Source organism: Lissotriton vulgaris, chromosome 2_1 (assembly GCF_964263255.1).
Source record: "Lissotriton vulgaris chromosome 2_1, aLisVul1.2, whole genome shotgun sequence".
In the NCBI taxonomy this organism is placed as follows: domain Eukaryota; kingdom Metazoa; phylum Chordata; class Amphibia; order Caudata; family Salamandridae; genus Lissotriton; species Lissotriton vulgaris.
The window spans coordinates 2005023164-2005044075 of record NC_141687.1 but is presented as its reverse complement, the minus strand read 5'-3'; the positions used below and the strand labels follow the sequence as shown (position 1 = coordinate 2005044075).

Sequence of the window (20912 nt, the reverse complement as noted above, 5' to 3'; positions counted from 1 at the left end):
CTCCCATCATTTTCTGCAGATAGCTATATGTTAAAAATGGTGGTCTCTAGTTGGCAGAGGTAGCTACCATTGTTCAAATAGGGACCCTTGCTTCTAGTCAGGTTAAGGGGGATACACACTTTAGATAACCCCTGCTCAACCTCTGGGTAGCGTGGCACAAGCAGACAGACTTATCCCAAAGGCAATGTGTAAAGTATGTGTAATCAAAACACACAGTAAAACAGGGATAACACCACAAATGGGCACCTCACCAGTGTAGAAAAATAAAGTATCTTTATCTAAACTCAACAAGACCAAAATGAAATAAATTCACAATACATGTAATAAGAATATGACTTTAGAAAGGTTTCAAACAACCGGGTCCATAGAAAACTATGGATGCGTGATTTCTCACAAAGTATCTGTAGATGCATCAAAATTCACAAGACCAAACAGCCACAGAGATCGGAAGAGTCGAGAAACGAAGAGATGCCTCAGTTCCTGATACCATGGGGAGGCGATGTGACAGCTCTGCTGTATGCAGGAGAAGTGATGCGTCAAATCCGGTCTGTAGGGGGAAGTGATGCGTCGACTCCAAAAAGGTTCTGGTCCACCGGTGATGTGTCGGGAAAATGTGCGGCAAAGGTACAATGCGTGGAAATTCGGGATGCATTGGAGATCCATGCGGCGGCGTAGAGCGGCGCTGCGTTGGTTTCTTCAACCGCGATCCCTCGATGCATCTGTTCTTGCAGAAGCGACAGTGGCTGCGTCAGTTCAGCAGAGGCACGGTGATGCATGGAGTTTCTTCTCACACATAGGTGCTGTGTCAGAACGCTAGAAGCAAGAAGAGCGATGCATCAATTTCTTCAGTACTTTAAGTGTCTTCCAGCTCCCAGCAGCAAGAACAACCTCAGGAGGCACACAACTGGAACAGGCACCTCATGGCAGGTCAGAACTTGCAACAGCAGAGTTTAAGGGAGCTGGGGGTGACGTCTTTCTGACCATGAGACTTCAGAAGAGGAGGCCAGCACGCACATGCCCTTGGAGATCTTCTTGAAGCAGGTTCAAAGCAAAGTTCCAGTCTTTGTCCTTTCCTTGGCAGAAACAGCAACTGCAGGCCAATCCCACAGACCACACAGCAAAGTGGCAGTACTCCTCTTTACAGCTCTTCAGCTCTTCTTACTTGCAAATGTTCCTCTTGAGTCCAGAAGTAATCCAAAGTTCTGGGGGGTTAGGTCTAATACTTATACCCAAACATGTCTTTGTTCTCTTTGTGCAAGGGTCTATGATCCCAGTCCAAACCAGTTCTGTCCTCACTGGTGCAGTATGACTTCAAAGGGCTGAGACAGCATTGTGCAAGGGAGACAGGCCATATTCAGGTGCAAGGAAATCTCCTTCCACTACTGTAAATTCAGCAAAGGTCTATTCAGCTCAGGTCTGAGTCACCCAGGAAGGGCTTGGTGCACATCAACCTCCACAGCAGCTGTCTACAGTAAATGCATATCCCTAGCCCCTGTCACTTCAAAACTAGACAGTCAATACGCAAACAGGCAGAGGCACACAGAAAATTTGAACAAGAAAATGCCTACTTTCTGAAAGTGGCATTTTCAAACACGCAATTAAAACCATGTTTCCTAAAAGATGTGTTATTAAATTCTGATTCCAGAGAGCCTAAAGTGTATTTCTCTATCTTGTCCCAATGGAAAGTTATACTTTTAAAATGTTACAAAGTATTCTCCATTCTATCCTATGGGGTGGACAGCCTTTCCATGGTGAAAAATGAAATTCGATGCAGGACTTCGCATTGTATGGCCCTCATCGATTGCATCCTCAACGTTGATGCAGGATTTCGTTTACCGCTTTGCAGCTTCTTGGAACAACCGCTGCGCAACGCATCTTCGATGTGGGATCTCACAATGCTCTGCAACCAGGATTTAACGTACTTTGTTCTAGAAGCATAGGTTGATACCTATATCCACCCCACATTCACTGTCAGTTGCCCTGAACATATGACTTTGTCCAGGCCAGTTGCCAGTTTATACTTCGAGGAGCTAGTTAAACTTGAATCTTTAACATTAAGTATCTATGGATCTTCAGATTGTACTTTTGTCTTTTCAGTCTCAATTTTATTGAAATTTACTGTATTTGTCTACATTGGTGTGGGATTTTTCTTGTATTGTGGTTTCACTTTATTGCTGTTTGAAGTGCTGCATAAATCCTTTAAACATTGCCTCAAAGTTAAGCCTGACTGCTTTTGGACCAAGCTACCAGAGGGTTATGCAGAGGTTAATTTGGGTTTGCTTATGGTTCACCCTGACAAAGATTGTGTTTGCTGCTTGAGTACAGTTTCACTCCCCTCAAGCAGTACCCCAATTTCCAACAGCAGAGTTGACCCATGTAGCCCTGACAGACTATGCAGAGTGGGGCTGTGAGCATCCTTTTTGACATTACAGTGTCAACTCCTGCTTGAATGTCAAATCCTGCTTGTTAAATCTGCTGGGGTTTTACATATAACACTCAGGGGGCACCTCGGAGAGGCCTCCCTTATCGCAGCCAAATGTTAGCTGACTTTGTCTCCCCAGCTGCGCAGGAGCCAATCACAGTGGCCTCTTTTTGAAATCCTGCTTAAAAGGTCTGCTAGAGTTTCACATATACCGCTTGGGTGCATTACAAAGGGCAAGAACGGGATGCCAAACCAATTCCTGTGTATCCACTGTCTGGATGCTGAAATTCCTGCTTTGCTGTACCAAACTTCTGCCTCTGGGTTTATTCGGGGTACAATGACTGCCCAAAACTGGATTTTAATGTTAGATGTGGGACGACACTTGCATTACTATAGTAGATTCCCCACACACACCACCAGCACTCATAGCCCATTTCTAATGCTATTGAAGACATCCGCCTTCTTGAAAACTCCCAAAGTGAGTGAGAAATCAAAGTAAGCAGATGCAATGACAGCCACTGAAAACATTCCAAGTCTCTGTATTCCCTCCATTGACCCCACACTTTATTGATTGTCCTGGCACAACAGCCTCTGTCTTCTACAATGTGCGCTGGGCCTGCATACATCAGTCTAATCCCACCCTTCACTGCGACCTGGAAAGAGGTTGAGACGGATGGTTTTGCCGCGGCTCCATGAAAATGAGCAAATTCTTTCTTAAACCTACCGTAAAGGGTGGTTCTTCAAATAACACAACACAGACGTGTATTACTTTGCACAATTGAGCCCTATCGAATCTAAACACAGGTAGGAACCTTTGACTCCATTCACTCCTGAATGGTAATAAACGCATCTACGAATAGCATTTTCTAATAAACATTTGTATTTTCCATTTAAAAGCGATCGTAAAGCTGTAGGCTGATTAACATAATGTTCCGCTTTCGTGATATAATCAATTTGGCTACAATCAGCTTATATATAAAATAGATGCACGCTCCTCTTTTTATTTTGCATAAGTTTGTTTTATTGATTTCCAGTGCATTAAAGACAATACAATATGACAAACATTGTCCCTGAAGGCAGCCCTGTGTACCAGCGCCGTACCACCCTCCAACCTCAATTAGAGAACTGCGTAGACTGCAGGGTAGTCCAATGCGTCCATGAGAGCGAGTAGCAGGTGTCCCTCGGCCAATGGTGCATTCAAGTACCCCAAGAACAAACAGCCCCCTCCCCCGACCCGGCCCCCATACCTCCCCTAGCCCCTCCCTCCGGTGTGTCGTATCTTCCCTCTTGGTGTCGAACAAGGATCGCACTTATGTGAGCTCTAACTTGAGGGGTAGCTCCCCCTGGCAAACTCATCCGTGAGCGCAGCACCCTGAGGTATTTCAAACATGTAAGTTCATTGAATTCCCCATCTAGTAGTGTAAGGAAAGGTTGCCAAACCCTGGTAAAGGAGTCTGAGGTTTAAGTGAGAGTCGCCTGAATCCGCTCCATACCTAATATATCCCATATCCTGTGAAGCCAGCCCGTGTGTGTAGGTTTCCTCATGGTACCCCTGAATGAGAGGATATGATGTGCCGCCGCCCCTCCTGCTAACACCATTTGTCTCCCCCTAATTGATTTAAGTGGAAACGTTAAGGAATTTGGGAGGCCTAGTAGTGTGTAGGCAGGAAAATGGGGGATCTCTCTCTCAAAGTGTGTGTAAATGTCGTGAAGTACTTCTTTCCAATAGTCAGCTACCTCCTCGCATTCCCACAACAAATGAGTCAGTGTCCCCAGCTTGCCACACCCCCTCTAGCATGTGGAACTGCGGTTTGGGTTACCCTGATGTAGCCTTGCCGGCGTCAGGTGCCAGTAATATGTGATCTTAACTGCAGATTCCCTACTCGCCATGTTCCTGGCAGTGTGAAGGGCTCTAGGGTAAATGTCGTGCCACTCTTTATATGTAAAAGTTCTTCCAAGCTCCGATTCCCAGCGCCTCTGACCAGCAGAGCGCAAATTAGACAGGGGCGGGCTTAGCATTTTATAAAGGTCTGTAATCGTTTGTCTGTTGGACTTTTTCGTGATGAGCCATTTCTCATACGCTGTTAGGCGTCGATTCGCCAGTGGTAACATGTTTCCTTGTGTAAGCCAGTGGCGAATCTGGAAGTATTAAAATCGATGTGGCTCTATCAGAGTGTACATCTCCTTCAGGGTATCAAGCTGAACAAAGTCCAAGTCAAACAGATGACCGGCTGACTTGCCTTCCGAGGTTCGCCACTGGCGAAACGCCCTGGGGTCCATCCCGGGGGGAAAAGCCGGGTTATCAAATAGGGGCATAATAGGCGAAGGGAAAGTGGTGAGGCCTCTACTGACCGCCATCGCGTCCCACACTTTAAGTAGCGAACGGGTAATAGGTGATTTCTTGAGATAAGACGGTCTGTCTGAACGTTGCAAAACGGGGACCTACAACAGCGACATTTGGGCCATCGCTCGGTCCTGGAATAGCCACCTTTTTTCTGACTCTGGACGGTTCCACTCCATGAGGTAGCGAAGCTGAGTCGCATGGAAGTATCAAAGAAGGTCAGGGATGCCCAAGACTCCTTCTATGGGAGCCCGCCTAGCCAAGTCCCTGCGGAGTCGTGGACACTTACCTGCCCAAATGAACTGCCGTATTGCGTCTTGCATTTTCTGAAGCATCCCAATCAGTGGAGTTACAGGAATGGTTTGGAACATGTAAAGAACCTTGGGTAGCAGGGAAACTTTTATCGCCACCACATGCCCCAGCCAAGATAGCGGTTGTTGCCGCCATCTCTTCAGGTCCCCTTGAATTTGAGCAAATTGTGCTGTGTAGTTTTGATCAACCGTCTGTGTTGTGCTGGGAATCAGGGTGCTCCCCAAGTACGGCAAAGACATGTGAGAGGAGAGTCCCCCAAACTGCCGCAGACCGCCAGCGGTCCTACGGGTGTTACGGCTTAGGGGAGGAATCAAAGACTTTCCTATATTCATTTTGAATCCCGAAACCTTCCCAAAGGTCTCCATTTCAGCTAGGAAAGCTGGCACCGAATGTGAGGGGTTGTCTACCGCCGCTAGTATGTTGTCTGAGTGCAGGCTAATGGTATGTGGTTCGCCTCCAAATGTGATACCAGTTATATCCGGGTTGTCACAATTCTTTTGCCCAAATGGTTGTATATAAAGTGCAAACAACAAGGGTGAAAGCGGGCACCCTTGCCTTGTGCCTCGCCGGATATCAAAAGGCTGCGAGCCAATGCCATTAACCCGAATTGTCGCCTGGGGTGCGTCGTAAGAGCTAGCGACCCAAGTCCGGAAGCGTTCCCCAATACCAAAGCACGCCAAAGTCTTGTCCAAGTATCCCCAGTCCACCCTGTCGAACGCCTTCTCGGCGTCGACCGATAAGAGAGCTGCGTCCGAGTCATTAAAATGGGCTTTATCTATAACGTGCAAGAGTCACTTGGTATTGTCACTGCACTGCCTGTTGGGGATGAAACCCGATTGGTTGGGCTCTATGATGCCCGGCAGGCATGGACCTAGTCTCGCCACCAGAATCCCATGAAGATTTTGAGGTCCCGATCGAGCAAGAAAATGGGCCGGTAGGCAGCACACTGTGAGGTGTCCTTGCCGGGTTTGGGCAGTACGATAATATCCACAGCTAGCATGTCAGGTGGGATGGAGCCTGGTCCCTGGAAGGAGTTAAACAACTTGGTAAGAACCGGCGCCAACAGTGGGCAAAAGGCTTTATAAAAGCCGGCGGAGAAGCCGTTTGGCCCTGGTGCTTTCAGAGGCTTAAGGTGTGCTATTGCAGATACCACTTCCTCTGTCTGTATCGGGGCATCTTAGGAAAGTGCGCTAGCCTCGTTAAGTGCCGTAAATGCCGCCTCGTTAATGGAGGTATCCCCACCCACTGGATCTAAGGCTGGGTCCACGGCATAGAGCGAGGCTTAGAATGCCCGAAACGCGTTCGGTATCTGCTCGTCCTCAAGAAGCATGTGCCGTCCCTGGCCCTGGATAGTGGGAATTTTTGATCAGTGGACCCTAGCTCTAAGCTTACTGGCCAATAGGCGCCCTGTTTTATCACCTCCCACGTAATATGCGTGTCGTAGGCGTAAGGCTGCATATTCTGCGCGATCAAGATCTAGGCTCGCAAGCTGTGCCGTAGCTGCCTTTGGCTGGCGCCAAATTCTAGGGGCCCCTGTTCGGCTATACACCCTCTCTAATTCCAACACCTGCGCTGATAGAGCCTGCCTCCTATCCTTTCGTTCTTGAACTTCAGCTGCTGCTATTGCTATGAGGTCTCCACGCACCACATCCTTAAATGCCCCCAAACCGCTGTCACTGGTACATCTGTGTTATCATTAAGGCTCAAGTAGTCAGTGATACTTTTGTGTAATTGCTGCGTGACCCCTTTGCGTTGTAATAGTGCCTCCCGTAGTCGCCACCTGCCTTTGTGTGATGTTGTGTGGGGAACCGACAAGTGAAGTGTGACCACTTCGTGGCGCGAGAGTGCAGCCGGGATAATGTCTGCGTCCGTGACTGAGGCAGCTAGGTCGGGGACTCCAAAAAGTGATCCAACCAAGCGAATATGTGTGGTGTACATGAGAGTACAATGTGTACCCCGTAGAGTTGAGATGTGACTCCCGCCAAAGATCTAAAAAGCCTCTGCTCGCCAACCACTGTTTACCCTCTTGTGAGATTGCCCCTATGGAGCCATAGCGGTGGCCTGACCTATCCTTGTCCTGGTCCATCACCAGATTAATATCACCGCTCACCAATGTGTATCTCATTTGAAAAGCAAGGACCTCTGCCAGGGCCCCTGTGAGGAGGGCTTCTTGCTTGGTGTTAGGAGCATACACTGACCCTATTGCCATGGACCTACCTCCCACCTGAACATTGTACGCTAGGAGCCTGACCCTAATTTCAGCAATCTTGTCACCCACTTGCCCTTTGAAATGCTTAGCAAAGAGAATAGCAACCCCCACCTTTTTCTCAACAGTGGAGGAGTAGTATTGCTGAGGGAAAGCCCTGGAGCGCATGCGGTGCCAGTCCCTGGAGAGCAGGTGTGTTTCTTGCAGCAGGCATATCGAAGCCTCTGAGTTCTCCAGGAAAGATAGGAAGGCCTCAGTTTTATAGGGTTGTTAAGCCCCGTCACGTTTAAGGTGAGAACCTTCAAGACATCATCAACCATGGTTGGAATTGGGGGGGGTGGCCTGCAGCCAAGGAAGATGGTCCCACACTGAGTGAGTAACGAGCCATATCCTTCCTTTACACCCCTAATCCGGCATCATCTGTGAATCCTGGTGACACCTGCCGCTGTCGGAGATGCAGTGAGATGCAGGGGGGCAGTGGCACAGTGTCCATTAAGCCGCCTGGAGAGGTGCAGCTGCCGGTATGGCTGCTCCCGTGCGGACCCCGGCAGCGGCGGTGATTGTCCCGGGTGAGCTGACTTCGCTCCTGCCACGGGACGCAGGCAGGCGGATTGCGGCAAGGCCTTTGCCATAGGGCCTACAGAGACACTGCTGGGCTGAGTGTAACTGCCAGGAGGACCCCGGCTTCTCACAAATACGACATGCGGGATGTGTGCGCCCCCCTCAGGGACCAGCACACGTCAGTGTGGTGCCAGGAAGCATTGGGCAGGAGGAGACCGCGCTGGCCGGAAGGGAGTTGAAGCTGGTAGTTTGGTGGGGCCTTGTGCGCTTCACCAGAGGGCCAAATGCAGGAAGTGGGCCTGGACAGGCCGGGGCTGCGGCGGTGTGAGTGTGACCTGTAGCAAGCAAACGGCAACTCGCGGACCATGAAGTGCCTGACGTGTGGGCCTGGGGCCCTAGTATGGTCCTGGGGGTGGGTGGCGGTGCGGCCTGGTCGGGCCCCGGTGGACAGTCGGATACGTGAGCTCCACAAGTGCAGCGAGGGCCCGACGTGGGTGTCCCACTGTCATTGGGGTATCTGCAGAGCGGGGCCCAGCGGAGAGACCAGTGTACGGGCCGTGGAGTGGAGCCCAGCCGGAGACAGTAAGTGGTGTGGGGGGTGATCACACTATGGGCCGCAACCAACCTTTTACACAGAGCCAAACAAACTCAATGGACAATTACACTGTCAGTGTGGGTGGAGAGGAGGCCCCGTGAAGTGAACACATGCAGGGCGAGGTGGCAGGAGGTGGGCTGGACCCTTCGCTTAAGGACGTTATGCTTGCTATTCAGGAGATGCGTGGAGCCCTGAAGGATATGAGGGGGACCATGGATTCCAAACTTTACTCAGTGACGGAGGAGGTCAACCTACTGCGGGCAGACTTTAGCAAAATACCGGATAAGATGTCGGAGGCTGGGAGCGGTATAGGCAACCTACAATCAAAGACAAAAAGGCTTGAGGTGCTGGTTGCCGCACTCACGAAGAATCAGGCCAACATCGCTGCCCGCCTCAAGGATCAGGAGGGCCGGGCGAGGAGCAACAATGTCCGAATCGTGGGGGTCCCGGAGGGACTCGAGGGCCCCTTCGTGGACTACTTTGTGGAGGACCTGATACTCAACCACCTCAAGTCAAAGCGCCTCTCCTATTTCTTCTCGGTTGAACGCGCCCACCCCGCGCTGGGGGGAAGGCCAAACCCGGGAACCCCCCGCTTACCATCATAGCGCGGATCCTGAACTATCACGATCGCGATACCATCCTGTAGGCATCGAGGGTGTCCGGCGATCTGCAGTTTGGGAATGCCACCGTCCGTTTCTTCCCGGACTTCACGTTGTAAGTGCAGCGTCAACGCAGGTCATTTGATGGAATGAAACCGGCCCTTAGGGATCATGGAGTGAAGTACATGATGCTGTTTCCGGCACGCCTAAAGGTCATCGATGGAGAGAAGGCGACTTGTTTGATTCACCGGAGGAGGCGAGCGACTGGATGGAAGGATGGCGGACCGTGGGCTGCTGTGGTGGATCACAACGGTCGTTCCAGCACAACAAGGACCAGGGAGCCCAGACTGGCACCACCCCGTCACAAGGTCTTCCTCGGACAGGACATTCTCCTCTGAAGTGATAGAACTGAGCAGCATTGTGTGAGAGGGACCTGGCCACTGAAGGTAAGGGGGCGGCTTGCCCAGGGGGACCCGACCTCTCGATGTCTTACAGGGTGTGGGGCTGAAGATCCGTAAAGGTCTGTGACTTTGGAGGCCTCAGACTGTTGCTGAGCCATATGACTGACTTCCAGAGACTTCGGCACAGGGTTTGAAGAGGGGGGAGATATGGGGGGGCTGTTTTGCAGAACTTTCCAGGGGGGTGTGTACTCCATTTCTACATTATGACCTCTTCGGCGGCTGCAGCCTCGTGTTCCCTGATGTGATTGTTTGTGGGGTAATGGGTTGACAGGCACTCTACGTATTACGATGGTGGGTGGTTGGGGGCCCTCCAAGCAGGGAGGCAGGGTGGGGGTATGGTTGGGGGGAGGGGAGGGATGTTGTGGGTATGTTTCTGTTTTGCTCCAGGTGTGTGCATATGGCAGCTATATTGGGTGGTCCTTGAGCTCCAGCAGGGGATCGAAGGGGGTCCGGTGCACTCTAAAGCCCTGTTCTTCATTGGGTGATTAGTCAAGATTGAGAATCTGGTCATGGAATGTTAATGGGTTGGGCAATAAAATAAAGTGCACACTAAGTCTGCAGTATTTGAAATGACACGGCTCAGATATAGATCTCCTACAGGAGACTCACCTGAGAGGGAATACTTGTAAGGTGCTGGACCGGTTCGGTTACAAGGTACTAGCCCACTCCGGGTTTTCCCCAGGCTCTGAGGGGTAGGAGTTCTAATCCGCACAGCCCTCCCACTGATTGTCACGGGCAAATGGGAGGAGGACTCGGGTTGTTTGGTGACACTGGGTGCCAAATGGGAGCGTCGAGCGCTACTGTTGATCTCCTGCTACATTCCACCGGGACTGCATGCCTCGTCATACACAAAATTGGGGTCCCATTTGGCAGAGCTTTCAGGGGGTACTTTGATACTTGGTGGCGACACTGATGGATTTATGTACTCAGATCTGGACTGCTCGGGGGATGGACAGGGCCACAGGGGGGAGGCGGGCTTGAGTGGGTTTGCCTCTGTGTTGGGCCTCACCAACATCTGGCGGGTACATCACCCCACACATAGGCAGTACACTTTTTACTCGGCCAGGCACGGATCCTTCTCCAGAATTGACCATCTCTTTGCCAGAGTGGATCAGGTGGGTGACTTTATGGACTTGTGTATTATGGCCAGGGGGATATCAGATCACTCACCTGTGGGGGTCACTCTTAGGGGGGCGATTATGACAAGAGCGGCCTCAAAGACGACTCTATAGTTGACAAACTGCTGGAGGGCTCGCAGCTCTACTTCGAGGAAAATCAGGGCTTGGTCGACTCCCATGTGATCATATGGGAAGCATTTAAGACCGTTCTGCGGGGTCAGGCCCAGGCGTTGATTAGTTCGGAAAAGGAGGAAGAGGTGTTACAGTTGGTGCAGTTGGAGAGGGAGGTGGTGGAACTGGAGAGAGGTGTTGGCGGGACACAATCAACGGAGCATAGTCATGAGTTGGCCCTCAAGCAGCGAGAGCTCCGGTCACTGGCGGAGGGTGAGGCGCGGGCCTGCTCCCTTGCCGTGCAGCACCGGATATATGATGCCGGAGACAAGAGTATGAAGCTGCTGGCGTGGTTGGAACGCCGGGATCGGGAGCGATTCTGGGTCACGGAGGTACGCGATGAGGCGGGAACCCTGGTATCGGCAGGGGTGGAAATAGCGGAGGCCTTCGCCTCATATTTTGAGGCGGTGTACACCCTGGTATGCACCAGAACTGAATCTGATTGCGCTGAGTTCTTGCAGGACTTCGCTCTTCCCACGCTCACGGGGGAGCAAACTGACAGCCTAGAGAAAGACCACACAGTCTTGGAATTAGGTGAAGCCCTTAACGCACTTCGAGCTGGGAAGGCGCAGGGGCCGAACGGGCTCCTAGTGGAAATTTACAAACGACAGGCCAGTATAGTGACTGAACCCATGAGGCACATGTTCCTTGAGGCACAGCAGGTTAGGGAGCTGCCGCCAGACCAGCGGGAGGCCACGATAGTTGTAATCCACAAGCCGGGGAAACCGATGGACTGTTGCTCCTCATACTGACTGATATCGCTCATCAACGTGGAGGCCAAGGTCTTGACTAAAGCTTTAGCGACGCGCCTGCTCACAGTCATGCCGGACCTGGTACATGTTGATCAGTCGGGTTTTATGCCTCATAGGAGTACACGGCACAATTTGCATAGGCTTTATGGAGTAATGTACATGACGGAGGACAAGGGAGATACTCAAATGGCATTGATGGCGCTGGACGCCTCAATGGCCTTTGACAGTATCGAATGGCCCTATTTATTTATGGTCCTGCAGCGTCTGGGGTTTGGGCCGGTCTTCTGTGGCTGGGTGCACCTGTTGTATGAAAGGCCGGTGGCAAGGGTGAGGGTCAACGGAGTACTGTCCTGGGTGTTCCCCCTACGGCATGGTACAAGACAGGGGTGCCCCCTCTTCCCTCTCCTGTTTGCCCTGATGGGAGAGCCACTGGCCCAATGGTTTAGGAGAGAACGGTCATTCTGGGGCTTGTCGCTTACAGATGACTGGGAAGAGCGTATATCTTTACACGCCGACAATATAGTCCTCTATATGGCTAGGCCCTACCACTCCATGGCTCAGGCGCTCCACCTTTTTGAATTATTTGGAAGCTACTCTGGCTACAGGATCAATTGGTCCAAGTCATTGATTTCCCCACACAGGTCCCGTCGCGATGTCCGACCTTGGTTGTCTCTGAGGCTTTAAATACCTCTGAGTGTACATTACTAGGGACAGGGCGGAGTTCTTCACCAGGAACCTGGAGCCGCTTCTGGTGAGAGTGGTGTCTGACGTCACTCACTGGTGTGCCCTGCCCCTCACTGATGGGGCATGCCGCGCTTTTTGAGATTTTGGCGTTGTACATCCTACAAAATTCACCTTATCCGGTGCCAGACGGAGTGCTCTGGTGCATATCACAGGCCATGAGGACGTTGCTATGGGATGAGGGCAACCCGAGAATCGTGCTGGAAAAGCTTACAATGGGGGTGTATGATGGGGGGCTGGCCCTACCGGGCATTCGGTTGTACTATTGGGTGTCTCAGCTTCAGGTCCTTAATGACTGGATCTATGCGGCGGACTCGGAACCGGCTTACAGGGTGGATAGACACGTCATGCCGGAAGGTGGTTGTGAGCCTCTTCTCTATTCAAAGAAGCCCCGGAGGGATTTGCCCTCGCACACAGGGGTAGTAATGCGGTACTGGAAGGAGGCTAACAAGTTTCTTGGTTGGGCTAACGCCGTAATCGGTAGGACCCCGCTTTGGTGTGGTGACCAGTTACTGGAGGTGAGGATGCTCACCGGATTTAAGGGCTGGAAAATGATTGGCAGTGAATACCTTGGCGACGTCTGGAAGGGGGATGCTCCTAGGTCTTTTGAATACCTGGGGAAGGAAAACCGATTGCATGCCTCACAGCACTATCACTACTTGTGTATTACACATGCTCTGCGCTCTCACATACCGGTGGGGACCTCAGCCCCGGAGTACTCGCCAATGGAGGACCTCCCCCGACCTGTAATGCAGAAGTGCTATAGAATCCGCACTTACGTTAATAAATCAATCCGTTGGTGAATTGTCTCTGGCAACTTCCTGGATGGCACTGGCCCTCTCTTGTGTTATGGTGTGAGAGTCCGGCTTCAAGTTCGCAGTGGGAGAGCGCCAACGATTGACCCGTTGCCAACCTCCTCTGGCAGACTGCTGGGAAGGCCTCGGTGACCGGGGCCACTCCATCCGCTCAAGTGTCTTGAAGTGAACGTAGTTGGTGCAGGGTGCCGTTCCACTTGAAGATCAGATGAAAGGGGTGTCCCCAGGAGTACAGGAAGTCAGTGACCACTGTAAATGCTTTCCTATTCTGGAGCGTGATGACCGAGAGGTCCTGGTACAATGCCACAGGCTGGCCCTGGTACTGAAGCGGTTGCTTCCATCGTGCCTCTCGGAGAATCCTTTCTTTAAACGGAAAGTCTGGCAAAAAGGCCAAGATGTCGGGAGGGGGCGCAGGCGCGCGCCTCGCCAACCCCACTCTGTGTGCTCTATCAATTCTGATGTCGAAGTCCACAGCTTCCCCTAGAATGTCTCAAAACAAGGCCTGTAGATAATCTGTGATGTTCGCTCCTTCTTCCTTGGGAGGGACACCCCGGACCCGAATGTTGTTACGTCGGGACCTATTTTCTAAGTCCTCCGCATGCGCCTGCAGGTAAACTTGCTGGTCTTTAAGACAGATGACTTCTTGCTGGTGCTGCTCTACCTCATCGTTTCTGGTGTGGTCTGCTTCTTCGATGGCCGCCACCCGTTCGCCCAGACCATCCACTTCCCTTCTGATCTCTCGGACCTCCCCTGCGAACTCCTGCTTCAATGCTTGAAAGTCTTCACGGAGGGAATTGAACAAGGTCTCGAAAAAGGATTTTGTGATGGACACCTCGCCGTCACTGGGTCAGTGTGCTGCCTTGTCGCCCCTGGGGATGACGACCCTTTGTCCCCCTTTGATGGGCCTTTGCTGAGCATCTCAGGGAGTGTGCGATCTCCCTTCTTCCTCAGGCTGGCCATGTTGTGCCTCTTGTGGTTGTTCTTGCAGCCCTCGCTGGTATCTCTCCTTTCAATTTAGTTGTCTTGATGGTCGCTGAGTGCCTCTGGTGCATGCCCCCGTGGTCTCCACTGCCCAGTCAGAAGGATGCTTACATCTCCCCGTTTGAGTGTGCTAAGTCCCGGGCTTCTCAGTCCTCCACTTTGGGTGCCCTCTCCGCTGACCTCTCGTCTCCCTCCACTCCAGCTTTGTTCTTGGGGCACCCAGCAGCCAGGGCCCCCTCCGCGGGGTCACCACCCTCTTGGCCCTGTCCAGGTGGCGCTTCTTCCCTCTCCGACACAATGCGTGGGCCATCTGAGTGCTTGTTCAGCTGACCGTGTATCTTGCAGGTTGTCCCCGGCACAGGGCACAGTTGTCCTAGTGATCGCTCGCATCCCTCTGATGTGTGTGTCTAAAGGCCGCCTAGTGGCCCTCACTGCTCCGCCACTGCCCGCCCCGTTGCAATGGGTGCTGCTTGTGGAGCTGTGGATCTGGCGGCGATGCACTGCTAAAGCATCCAAGCCTGCCGGGCACCCTTGGATCCAACGCCGTGCCCCGTCTGCCTTCAAGAAAACACCTGCTCCCTGGGGCACACGTTGCTGTCCTCCTCGCAGCCCGCTGGAATCTCTCCGCAAAATGGCACCGGCGGCCTCTCCAGGGACCGCCTTACCTCACAGTGCAGCCCCCCGTCTCCTCACCGCCGAGTCCTGCCGCTGTTAGGGTCCCAGCCTCCAGCAGCGACCTTTAGGGGGAGAGCCCCAGATGCCCCTTCAGGGTGCCAGGAGGAGCATGGCCCGGCCACCGGCTGCAGCGCCTCGTGTCTCGGCCTCGATTTTCGAGCCGCGGTCCTCTCGACACTGTGGGGCCGTGGGGGTGATGGCGGCCTCACACCAAGTCTCAGCGGAGCCTCTGTAGTCCCTGGAGGGGGCGCAGAAGCAGTCGACGCCCCCGTGGCAAGTGTGCTGGGCCCCGCAATCACAGGGGCTCCTCCGACAGGCCTCCGCCCGCCCCTCTCACTGGGCTCGATGTGCGGGCGCCATTTCGCGGCTGGCAGCAGCCGGGCTCGTAACCACTCCTATGCCGTCTCACACTCCTCCGATAGCACCCGCACCAACCCTGCACCATCCACTAGCTCCCCCACCACCGGCAAAGCTCCGTGGGGGGAAATCAAACGCTGAGCGGTCCGCGGGAATTGTTTGGGAAGGGGAGCCTACGGGACTTGCAGCCGTCTAGGTCGCCATCTTGGCCACGCCCCCACAAGCTCCTCTTTTAAATAAAATGCTCATAGCATTAAGTGCAGGACTGACTTAGCATCCAATGTATGCATGGGCTCTTTCTTTAAAGTAACCGCAACTTCAAGCGCCTGTTTGCACCCCTGTTATTATCTTTTAAGTCACTCAAAAAGTGCTAAAACGTTATGATAACCTGGGACCTCTTTGACTTACATCTGTGTCCTTCATTTGCCCCAGGGTACATATTGATGCGGACTTTCGAACTGATCATTTTGCCTCATAAGTCACATAATGACCATTTACTAATCCCATGATGGAAATACTCCATTCCTCTGTCCATTAAAAGACAAAGGGCCACATGTTTCATTCCACATTGCGATCGCAAACGCCGAAATTAGCAGAATTTCGGCGTTTGCGGTCGCAATTAGGCTTAATGGTTTGTATTAAAGAAAAACTGACTTGCAAAATAAGGAATTGCTAAATTTCCGATTCCTTATTTTGCAAATGCATTTAAGGAATCGCAAATTTCGATTCCTTAAATGGAATGTATGAAGCAACCAAGTTGTGCGAATATGGCATAAGGAATCACAAATTACCACCAACTACAGGTTGGTGGTAATTTGCGATTTCTTTAAAAAATGCACATGTTTGCATTTTTGAAAGTGGCATGTGCGCCACATGTGCACCCATGCTCATTTCAGGGGTGCAACAAGATGTCCTTTTGAGACCCTGGAACACTTGAAATTGCATTCTCAATTTGCGATTCTCGAATTGGGAATCACAAATTGAGAATGTCTTCCCATTCATTCCTATGGGACTTTAATCCCATAGGAAAGAATGGGGAGGTATTCCTTAATTGCGTATCGCAATTTGCGATTCGCTATTAAGGAATATGTAGGATTCACAAAATGTATTGCAAATCCTACATACATAGCATTTTGCGATTCTCAAATAGCGATTCTCAAAAACTCGATATTTTAGAATCGCAAAACCTAACATTGATACATATGGCCAAAAGTTTCACCTGTCCTTTTCCTCCACTTATAATTGATTTTTGGCGACTCTTAGATCCATGCATTGCCTGATTTCTTGACAAGCAGCAATCGATAAACTTACTGGAATCACTAGTAGACTGACCTTCAAGTAAGTCAAACCTTATGTTTGAATAAAGGCTATTACACACAAACAGGTGAGTGTCACTAACACTATTTACTTAAATCTTTTACACATCTACATTATCTATATTCCTCACAGTAACCTGGATAAATACATATTTCCAACTGAACTCATTAGTGAGTGATGGTGCTCTTTTCTCGAAATTCTAGGAGTAGATTCCAGCAACTTCACTTCAGGTGTACGTCCTTTGGATATTATTTGTGTTAGTGATGTTTTTCTCTTTAAATATTTGTTTTAATCTTCAAACAGTTACTAAGTCCTGAAGATGGTCTCCCAGATGCAGTGCAAACCAAGATCGAAACGTCGTCGCTGGACCCAACTTTCTTTTTAGTTATTATTTAATGTATTTCCTGAATCTAGTCCTTCTATTAGAGACAGACTGTGTGTGTATACTTTGAAAGTAGGACTTAACGTGCATTGGCAGATTATTATTATTTTATTATTATTTAGAAGCTTATAAAGCGCCCGGCTACCCCCGACGGGGTGTCCCGGTGCTACGGACTGAAGAGCAACATGAATATCTTGTAGGCTAGAGGTTGAAAACCAGCCAGGTCTTCAAGCTGCGCTCGAACAAGGATTCAGTTTTTGTTAGCCGCAGACTTAAGTAATTCCAGAGTTTGGCGTTGACAACACCAAATGCTCTGCCCCCCGTTCTGGAACGGCAAAAACGGGGGGAGAGAAGAAGGCAGGGGTGATTAGATCTGAGAGCTCGGGCAGAGTGCACAGGCTATAGCCTACATCTGAGATACGCCGGCCCCAGGCCATTCAAAGCCCTGAAAGCCAGAACCAGGGCTTTAAACTGGATGCGATAGGGCACCGGCAACCAGTAGAGTTTCATCAGATGAGGGGTTATTGAGTGGCGGTAAGGAATGTTGCATATAAGCCTAGCAGCGGCATTCTGCACAATCGGCAAACGATTGATCAGATAGGTTAGAGTTCCCACTTGAAGGCTGTTGGAATAATCCAAGTGAGAAGTAATACGGGCATGGATGACAGTCCTATATAAATGCATAGGGAGGAAAGGGAGAATTTTGCCAATCATGCGAAGTTTGCCAAAACATGCGGAAGTGACCTTATTGATTTGAGTCTTACATCACAGTTCATTGTCAACTTGGAAACGCAGATTTCGTGCTGATTTTACGGGTATCGGGGGAGGGTTGAGCTCAGACGGCCACCACAGAGGAAATGGGAGTGGGGCACTTTGATTGAAGAACAGCACCTCGGTTTTGTCTGTATTGAGCTTGAGGGTGTTGAGGGTCATCCAAGATACAATATTGGAGAGGCATTGTCTAAAGTTGGCCAGGCCGCTATCAGAGTGATCTCTAAATGAAAACACAAGGCGAGTGTCATCAGCATAAGAGATCATCCTGACCCCCGAAGATTCAACTACCTTAGCCAGAGGTGAGAGATAGAGGTTGAAAAAGAGGGGGCTTAATGCAGACCCCTGAGGCACTCCGCAGCTGAGTGGTTTCTTTTCCTTTGAAACAGAAGGCCGGAAAAAGACCTGCTTTATTGTGCCACTCAGAAACAATCTTATCCAGGCCAGGGGGGTATCCTGTATCCCAAGACTGTGTAGTCTATCTAACAGAATGGTATGAGAGACGGTATCAAACGCCGCAGACAGGTCGAGGAGCATAAGCATGGCCTCCTTGCCTCTATCCATGTACTCGTGCATGGTCTCAGTTATCTCCAACAGCGCAGTCTCCGTACTGTAACCGGATCTAAATCTGGATTGAGGGTTGTGGAGGAGTTCTCTGGACTCCAGATAGTCGGCCAGTTGTTCTTGCACGACTTTTCCAGTACCTTAGCTGGTTTGGGGAGGAGCGATATAGGCCGATAGTTGCTGAATACGGAGGGGTCGGCCTCAGCTTTTTTTTAAATGGGGATCAACATGGCCTGCTTCTATGTTGTGGGGAACTGAGCTGAGGATAAAGAAGAGTTCCAGATTGAAATTAATGGGGTCGCAATGAAAGGGGCAAGAGTGCTAAGCACCTGGGTTTGAACCGAGTCTAACAGGGAGCCTGATTTGCACAGCCGCATTTTCAACAGGGCAGTTTCCATAGAAATTGCTTTAAATGCGACAAACGCCTTCTCTTGAGGGGCCTTGATATCCTGGGAAGGGCAAACATAAACCTGATTGAAGGAGGAGAAGATATCAATGATTTTGTCATGGAAGAAATTAGAAAGGCCATCACAAAGATCTTGACTGGGGCTGATCGTACAGGTGAGGGCCGACGGTTTAGCTAAATCCTTCACAATTTTAAATAGAGTTTTAGAAGACGTAGGAGACTGAAGGTTATACACTCAATTAAACGAATACATTTCATGACAAACCAATGCTGAAAGATTTCACAGTGTTCAGTGTCAATGTGTGTTGATATTTATTTTTGAACCTCTATTACTTTATTGAACTAGTGTACTTGTGATGATTTTGACTCCTAATATAAACTTGGTATAAAGTCATACACCTGCTCTCTGAAATGTATTTGTTTAATTTAGTGTATAACCTTCAATATGTTATTACGTCATGCTTAGACATCCCAAGAACAAATGTATATGTTAAATTGTTTTTAGAACAGATCCCTTGTTTGCACTATTACCTTCCTGATTTGAAAAATTCCTCAGGTACTTCATACAAGTGTTCTGTTGTAGGAATAGTAACTTAGGCATCACAATCATTTTGTGGATAGTGGTCCTAGCCATTAAGGACAGCGGAAGAGTCCTTAAGTCTCCTACGTTCCTCCCGTACTCATTAAAGACTTGCCCCAGGTTATTTCTCTGGAACACCTCCATATCTAGTGCAACCTGGACCATCAGGCCTTTTCAAAGGACTTTTCTGCATAGGGGGCCAACTATACTACAGATTCTCCCAGGGTTACCTTCTTGCCTAACACCCAATGAGCAGCCTCAAGTTGTGACGCATGGAGAGCAGGGACATGAATTCCAACAGCTCGGGATTTGCTAGTATTCCAATCACCTGTAACAGGCGATTAGCCAGTACCTTGGCCTGGATTTTATTTCTTTGTTTAGTAGGGTAATTGGCTTGAGGAGGTATGTTGGTCCGGTGGTTTTTCCTCCCTGTGAATAAGGATAATATTGGCAGTCCAACTATCCCGGGGCAGGCACTCCTCACCCTGGCAGCGCTTGGCATCTTGAATAGCGGATCACACTGACTCATACAATAATCTTCCGACACAATGAGGAAACTCAGGACGGAATCCACAGATTTCTTTGGTGATGAACTTACTGCCAAGTGCCACTGAGTCTCCCAGTTCAGCATTGAGGTGGGTAAGTCACTCACACATCTCTAGAGGTCACAGAGTGGTACACCAAACTTAGGGCAATATGGTTCCACGAGATGAGCTGCGTAGGCCCTAGAGATTTCCTCCACAGAGTGCACCAACACCAGTCACTACCAGGTGAACTTAGCACAGCACTCCTCACTCCTCACCATCAATGCTAACTATTTTCCAGCTTTGTTTCCTACCTCATATAATTTATGTTGTTTGGACCGATAATGGGCCCTTGCCTCAACTTCCTCCAAAGATCTATACTCCTCCCTCCTGAGGGCGATACAGTGTAGGAGTTCAGAACAGATTTGGAGAGCATAATCCACCTCCCATTCTGTCAGCCTGGCCTTCAATTTGGTTACCTTCCCTAGTTTCTCCTTTCTTTTCACTGTTATTTTGGCTATCAGGCTGCCTCCTATTACGGCCTTGTAGTCCTCCCAGGTCACAACCGCTAATAGCATGGACCCTACATTCTCCCTGAAATATAGGTCTGTACTAGTCATCAACAAGTCTCTCGTGTTTTAGTCGGCCTACTCACATGGGTCTAGCCTCCATTCCATCTTTCTCTTGGAAGATTGCCACCCCATACAGGTATAAATTGGGAAGTGGTCAGAAATCACCCTTGGCAGGTAACCAGTGTCTCAATTATGACGCGCTTGTGTTCAGGAAACCAGAAGATGATATAGTCTGCACATTGACAACCCAGCCACATAAGAGTATTGTCCCTCCACGGGCTCCGTATGTCAAGCAGTCCTATCTATGGCCTCTGCAAATGTATGTAAATATGTGTCACACCCTGGGTGCTGTTTGCCTCATATGGGAATGTCTAACTCCTCTTTCATTGTGAGATTGAGGTCCCCTCCAAGATGGTAATGTCCTGTGGGGTCTGCATCAACCATGTCCCCATCTTCCGGAGCATCTGGGATTGGATTTCAGGTGGGAAATACCTTGAGGCAATGACCACATTTTCTCCATTACATTCTTCCATAAGGGCCATGTAGCACCCCCTCGGTCAGTCCAAGTCAGTAGGACTGTAAGCCAGAGAGACCACTTGGTCAATATACCTCGCCCCTGGAACTTCTTCAGAAGCTCAGGTGGACCAGGACTATGTATATACCTTTCCTAAGGAATGCATAGTTACTGC

The 20912-nt window shown here is 50.2% G+C and overlaps 1 protein-coding gene across 1 annotated transcript in view; it reads left to right on the top strand.

Annotated features, from left to right (window-relative positions):
- Window positions 1–20912, top strand: part of ADAMTSL3 (ADAMTS like 3) — a 2358716-nt gene that overhangs the window by 1321383 nt on the left and 1016421 nt on the right. The gene's annotated exons all lie outside the window — the stretch shown is intronic.